The sequence below is a fragment of the Pteropus vampyrus genome, unplaced genomic scaffold (genome assembly GCF_000151845.1).
Source record: "Pteropus vampyrus isolate Shadow unplaced genomic scaffold, Pvam_2.0 Scaffold331, whole genome shotgun sequence".
In the NCBI taxonomy this organism is placed as follows: domain Eukaryota; kingdom Metazoa; phylum Chordata; class Mammalia; order Chiroptera; family Pteropodidae; genus Pteropus; species Pteropus vampyrus.
In genome coordinates this window covers 849,527-856,700 of record NW_011889112.1, presented here as the reverse complement: position 1 = coordinate 856,700, position 7,174 = coordinate 849,527, and the positions used below count along the sequence as shown (strand labels likewise).

At 43.8% G+C, this 7,174-nt stretch overlaps 1 pseudogene; it reads right to left on the bottom strand.

The window, feature by feature from the left end:
* Positions 1-6,536: 6,536 nt before the first annotated feature.
* Positions 6,537-6,655, bottom strand: LOC111730724 (annotated as a pseudogene).
* Positions 6,656-7,174: the final 519 nt, after the last annotated feature.

Sequence of the window (7,174 nt, the reverse complement as noted above, 5' to 3'; positions counted from 1 at the left end):
GTTACTCCCAGGGAGACCCCAAAGCCACAGACCACGCACAGTCAGCAACCATGGGCTGGCAGTAGTTCATCACTCCACATCATACATTTTCTGGCTCTTTCTGGCACTATCTGGCCATCTCCCTCATTCTTTGTACATCTTTGTCCAACTAGGTCCAAGGCTTGCTCTTTACATGCTGCATCCTCACTGTCTAAGGAGGCTGAGCTCCTGGTCGATCCCCCAACCTTCTGTCCTCTCCCTTCTCCCTCCCTATCACTTCTTCACTCTGTCGTTCTCATGCCAAGCCAATAAATGGATACCAGCTCTGTGTCAGTGTTCACCACACTCTTCTCGATCACCAGCTTTGCACTTTTTGTCATCCCTCCCTCACCCTCTGTGAATCACTGTTTCTTTCCACTGCTCTCCAATTATGCTCAGTGCCCCATCACACTCCTTTACTTGGTCACATCTTGTCGCCTTCCTCTGTGTCAACCTCTGACCATTTCTTCGGCCCTCGCCACTGGGTTCATCTCTGCCACACTTAGGCCCACCTGGTCTTGGGTGGTCCATTATCACCTGTTCTCCTGCAGCACTCGACCCTTCATGTCATCTCTGCTGTTGCCTTGGTGGCTCCCCTGTCGCTGTGGTGGAGTAGTTTCCACTCTCTTCATGCTCCACTCTGCTGTCTGGCCACTCAGATTTTCTGAGGTCTGTCCTCCAGAGGCCCAAGCCAGGTAGCTGAAGAAGTAGAGCTGGGTACCTCGGGAGGCAGAGCCCCATGTCCCAGGCGGATGTTGAGGTACAGGCTCCTCACCAGGGAGGCAGGCATCCCTGTTTTTCTGGGAGATGTGATGTCATTAGGTAGCCCTGAGAGCCCTCGTGTTCCTGTTTGGTGTTCACAGCATTTGTCCACATTTGCTTTACAGTATTTTTTATGAAAAACACTGAACCTTTGTGGAATGATTGTCCACTGTATTTTTCAAGCTCGTCTTTTTCACTTGGAAGATGGTGCAGCATTTGCCTTGTGGCTGGTGTTTCTCTTGTTTTCTAAGAAGTCAGATTTATCAATCAATCTTTTCTGTGTGGCTTTTCAATTTATGTCATACTTGGGAAGCTCTTATTTATTTTGATTACACATACACACACACATACACACACATATTTTTTTTCTTCTACCATGGTTTTTTTTTAATTAATGATCCAGTTGGAATGTGTGTGTGTGTGTGTGTGTGTGTGTGAGAGAGAGAGAGAGAGAGAGAGAGAGAGAGAGAGAGAGTTTATTTTTTACATAGATGACTACCTAATTTCTTCAATACTATTCATTGAAAAGATCTCTTTTCCCCAGTGTTTGCAGTATTATCTTAATCTTATTCTAAAATCATGTGTGTTTTTACGTCTATGTCTGGTGTGTTGATTGTTTTGTTAAAGTCTGTAAATTCATGCACCAGTACCATCTCAAAGCACATGGTTTTTCACCCTTGTAAAATCTTTGACTCAGGATAAATCTAGCAAGTCATAAATTATTTAGCCGCTGCAATGAGGCTGTGAGGCTGCATCTGTTCAGTGGGAGCCTGGTTTACAACAGCATCAGTGGCTGCAGCACAGCTGCAATGCAGCAGGCCTGAGTTTGTGTGTGTTCTGAGGGAACTTATTTTACAGCAGCAGCAGAGGCTGGTGCTTTCTCAGGAATGAGTTTGTGTCTGTTCTGAAAACCATTGGTTTGTGGCAGCGGCAACAGCTGCCATCATGATGCCACACTGGTCCTGAGTCCGCGTCTGCTCTAGAGAACTTGCTTTGTGGCAGTGGAGGATGCTTCCCTACTGCTGCTGCTGCACTGTGCCATGAGGCACATCTGTTCTCGGGATCCTGGCTTATGACAGCAGCAGCTATTGTCCCACTGTTGCCACTTTTAGGCCTGAGGCTGAGTCTCTTGTGAGGGAACTTGCTTTATGACAGGTGTTGTGGCAACCACATCTGTTGAGAGGAAACTTGTTTTAAGGCAGCAGCTGTGGTGCCCACATATGTTGTGAGGGAGCTTGTTTAAGGCAGCGACTGTGGTCATCACATGAAGGTCACCTGGGAATCATACAGCACTCACGTGGGAACCACATGAGAATAGTGTGGCGGTCACAATGGGATCATGTGTATATCAGGCTAAAGTTATTTCTTTGGATGTTTGCACCTAAAGAAGGTTCTCAAGACCTAGAGAAGACAGTTCTGGTTGGTAGAAGATTTATATCTGCAAGGGCCAGAGAAAGCATGTAAGCTTTTGAAACAAAAGATTCTGGGGCAGATTTGCCAATTATCGGGGGCCCAAGGCAATCACTATTTAAGTGTTTTTCTCTTTCTGAGTGTAGGGCAGTACTTTTTCTAATGTCCTGAATTTTTACAGTGTCAGCATAATCCTGAAGTGGACGAGGAGCTTTGGGATCCATCACAGGATAGGTGTGCTTTGTAGTTGTCCAGGATCTGCATTGCTGTCTCTGTGTAGACGAGATTTAGTAAAACAAGGACTGTTGTTTTTAGTTATTCAAAGAACTTCAAGGTCTAACCTGCCCATCCAACTACATCATCTTGAATTTGCTTCTTTATATCAAGGAGCAAAATTCCAACTAAAGTGGAAATCAAAAGGATCCTATGCCTAAAATAGAGTTGTGTGCCTTTAGAGTGTGGGATCCAGGAGCCTTCCACAAAGGTTTCTGCATGTTTTCCTCCCCTTGGAGCACTTAGTTCCATTTTGGCCCAGCTAGCCTTAGGAAAAGAACCCTCAAAATATAGCTCCTATCTGGCCCTAAATATCAGCCTCCAGTTGGGCTGAGTGCTAACCATCAGCAGAGGATCTGGCTATTTGTAATGTGGCCATTTGTGATCTTGGTAAGGATTTGCTCCAGGGGCACATCTGGAAGATTGCATGATTACAGTGTGATATGGGCGGGTGGGTTGGTGGTATAAATAGGTTATCATTGTCTTTTTAGGTCTGATTTCTGTACTTTCATGTTGTTGAGGGAGTGTTTCTTAGGCTAGCCACAATACTCCTCTGTCATTTAATTTGATCCTCCCATAGGCACCAATGGGACATTTGTTTTAGGGCAAGAGCCTTTCAGAAAAAATCCTTGCAAATATCTTCATATCAGATATTAGGCAATGGCAACCAGTAAATTCTCCTGGAAATATTAAACCCATTGCTTTCTCCAAAAGATCTTCAAAGGTATACCTCTTCTGAATGTGACTCAAAACCAATAAACCTCTTTATACCTTATCAAGAAACAAACAAACAAACAAAATGTCCCTAAAGAGGCTCAAACGATACAGCCTCCACGTTTCACAGTCACTTCCAAAGAAGGTCAAAGAAATAAAGATTTAGACAAACTCCTGAGACCTGGCAGCCTCAGAAGGTAGGACATCAGCTGCATGTGGGGCACAGTCCACATCTCTAGCCAGCCAACTACCAATTCTCTGGCCTCCAATCTGAGAGTTGGCAGCCTGAAAACACATGAGGTACAACCAGTGTCTCCCTGCCACCGCAGGCAGAAGGCCGAAAGAGAGAACCCCTTTGCTAGTTCCAAGCCAAACTGCAAGATGCCAAATGGTAGAAATAAGAAAGTAACACTCAACTGTGAGGAAAAGGACACCTGACCGTATGAAAAACTGAGAGTGACCAAAACATAATGCCCAAGGAAGTCCTGCCTCCGAGTGCGTGTATCTGTCAATCTAAATTCGGCAAGGAAAAGACAAGGGGAGGCTGTTGGTGCCTCATTCGACCAGATTCAGAGCAGAAATCTGGGAGACTGACTTGGTCAAAATTTGTACCTTTCGGTAGTTTCTTCCAACTTTGGTTAGCTGAAATCTCAGTGGGAGTCTAGACTGACAAAGAGCAGAGCAGATATTGCCTGGGGATAAAGGAGGTGCCTGAGAGACTAGGGGGAGGGATTATAATGAGGCGCGAGGGATGCTGGCTGTGTTCACTGTCTTGATCATGGTGATAGTTTCACAGCTATTTTCACATGTCAAAACTTATATTGCTCAATTGAAATATTGAGAATTTGTTATATGTCAGTTATACCTCAAAAAAAAAGCTGTTTTTAACAAGTAACTACTGATACAAGCCACACATGGATGAATCTTTCAAATATCATGGTGAAAGAAGCCAGATATAAAGGAATATGTGCTGTATGATTCCATTTCCATAAAATTCTAGAACAGGAAACACTCGTCTCTGCTAAAAAGTAGGAGGAAGAGGAAGAGAAGAAGGGGAGAGGGGACGTGGAGTGTGCGGGCAGGGATCGACCAGGAAGGGGCATGAAGTGAAGACAATGTTCTTGAAAGTGGTGTGGGTTATGTGAGTATGTTCACTTTTCACACCGCATAGTATGAAAACTCCAGGTCTCTGTGATACACTGAATGCTAATGTGTTTGAGGTGAAATGTCACAATATCAACAATTTACATTAAAATACACTTAAAAAAAAAAGAATGAATTGATGGATGAGTGGAGGGAAGCATGAATAAATGAAGTGACATGCAATAAAGAAACACAACCGAATGTGAATTCTAGAATGTAGGTGGTTATAAGGGGGTTCATTCTATAATTCTTTGTTTTGTATGTTTGAAAGTCTTCATAATAACATGTTGGAGGAAACAGAGCAACTATCTGTGCATCTTGTCCACACATCTATAACTATATACAAAGGGAGCAGTCTATAAGGACATGAAGGAAGTTTTTAGCGGTAATTACTGCTGGGGAAGGGAGTTTGGGGGAGACAGAAGATGGAACTTTTGCTTCCATATGTTTCAATTTCTTACAGTGAGAATATATGCATGTAACCATGTAATATAGAACATTTATCATGGGCTCCTCCCACAAATTCACCAAGCAGACATCACTGCTGTCCAGAGCAAACCTAGGGCCTGCAGGATGCAGCACTCACTCCAAGGTAGCCTGAGGCAGCGAGAGATCAGGAACAAGAACCGTGTTGGTAAAGAGGCCTTGGTGGAAAAGCCTCGGTGGGCTTATCTCATGTCTCCTGATGCAGCTTCTCCACGGGTAACTGGAGTTAGCATTTAACACCAGCATTCTTTCTCTGTTATTCATGTGGCATGAGTAACGCGGCCAGGCTCTCCAGAGCTCTGGTCCACACCTCCCACCCTCCCCCTGTACCGCTCTGGCTGGATATCCACACTAAGCATTTCCTCCCTGCTCCCCACTGCAGGTCTACTTCTCCAGGTCAGAAGGCCGAGCCTCATCGTCACTTCACTGAGTGACAAAGACGGACCAGAGGCTGGGAAACCGTGTATTTTACAGTGGTAAGTCAGGTCTCTCTGAAAAGTTGAATTGAGCTTGGGTATGAAGGTTGATGAGAAAAAGCTGATAGAGCTAACAATAAACTAGATTAATGGATGGATACAGGGATGAACACATAGACAGGATAAATGCTATACTCCATGTTGTGCAGCAGGGGGAAGCACTAGGCAAATTTCTATGACCTGCTATGGGAAAACGTTACCAAATCAGAAAATCCACTGTTTTAAAGCCACTGGTGGGGGCTTTAGTTAAAGCCCACCTTCCTGGCCCTGCTGTCTCTTGGTATTTTCTATGAAAGAGTGAGTTGGGCTGCATTCAGGATTCTCTCTGCCACTCATGGCCACGGGAGGTGCCAAGCAGAAAGGAACAGGTCATTCAACAGACATAAAAAGGCTTCTCTCTACTAGGGACAGGTTATGCAGATAAATTATGCAAATTCTCAGGTACATATTTTTTGCGAGCGAGCTATATATCCTTGAGTTAATTTTCATAAAAGCCCTCATCAGATTTCCTTTTATTTTTTAAGCAATTGTTTCCTGAAACCACAAAAGACACAACAGAATAGAATTAAATTTGGATTTAAGTATGATTGGGCTGGAAAGAGTGGGCCTGAAGCTTACTTTGAAAACCATGCTCTTACAGTGTACTTTATTTTAAATCCCAATGAAAACTGAGTTTTACCCTTAGAGAAACATTTTCATTTAAACTTCTTTTGCTTCAATTGGCTTCCGAAATAATTTTTGAGTTCTCAAGAACTTAATACATTCTTAACGTCTGCCTTTCCCTCCATAAATTGTATCTGCTTCAAATGTAAAACCCCTTTTTTAATGATGTATGTAACTGATTTCTCAGGATAAAGTGAGTCCCCAGATGAGGACTCTCTCAATGTCTACTACCACAGGGATGCATCACTTCCAGTTGCTATTTCCCCAAGGAGCTGACTTTTCTGTGCTCAGGTTTTAACACCTGTAAGTTTGCGTGGCCTCCGTCCTCCTTTGTACTGGATTAATTTCCTTTGGGTTTCCGCATCATCACTTCTGTGGCTACATCATCCCCTTCTTCGAGTGTGGCTTGTTACCAAACACGTAGAAAGCACAAGTGAATCTTCTCCCAAGCGTTGTATCGTGGTTGCATTTTCCCTTCTTAGTCTTTATTTTTTTTATTTTATTTTTTTTTAGGTGAGGCAACCCTTGGTTGACCTCACAGATTTCAAGGACCCTGTCAGCTTACAATCCCTTATTATTTTTTATTTTTTATGCCTACTGCACCTGGTCTTCCTAGGAGGTCTCCTATCCAAGTACTAACCAGGCCTGACCCTGCTTAGCTTCTGAGATAAGATGAGATCAGGCTTGTTCAGGGTAGCATGGCTGTAGACCCTTCTTAAGTCTTTAGTTTCTAATTCATGTTACAGTCCTTTGTTCCAGATGTAGAATAATTTTTTAGCAACATTTGCTGTTACTGCTGTAAATACAGATGTGATTTCTGTAAGCTGTACGCAGAGAGAAAAGGAAACCTAATTTGTGTGGTATGATTTGTCAATAAAGAAATAAGAGATAGATTAAGAATAAGAAGGAGGAGGAGGAGAAAGACGGTCTCTGCTCCTGGTTCTGGGCACAGAGTCCTAAAACCCTCATGCTCTCCTGAGTAACAGGGAAGAGAGTTGCATCTGTTACTTTGAATGAGCACCTTGCCAACACACTTGAGCTGATGCTCCAGAGGTAACTCTGGGAGCATAAGGGCTGGTCACCAGAGGAACCAACCACGCAATTAGAGGATTGGAACTTTCATCCTCACCCCTGGACCTCCAGGTTGGGGAGACAGGCTGGAGAGTGAGTTCAATGCCCCATGGCCAACGATTTCATCAAACAGGCCCAGGGAACAGAACCTTCAAAAA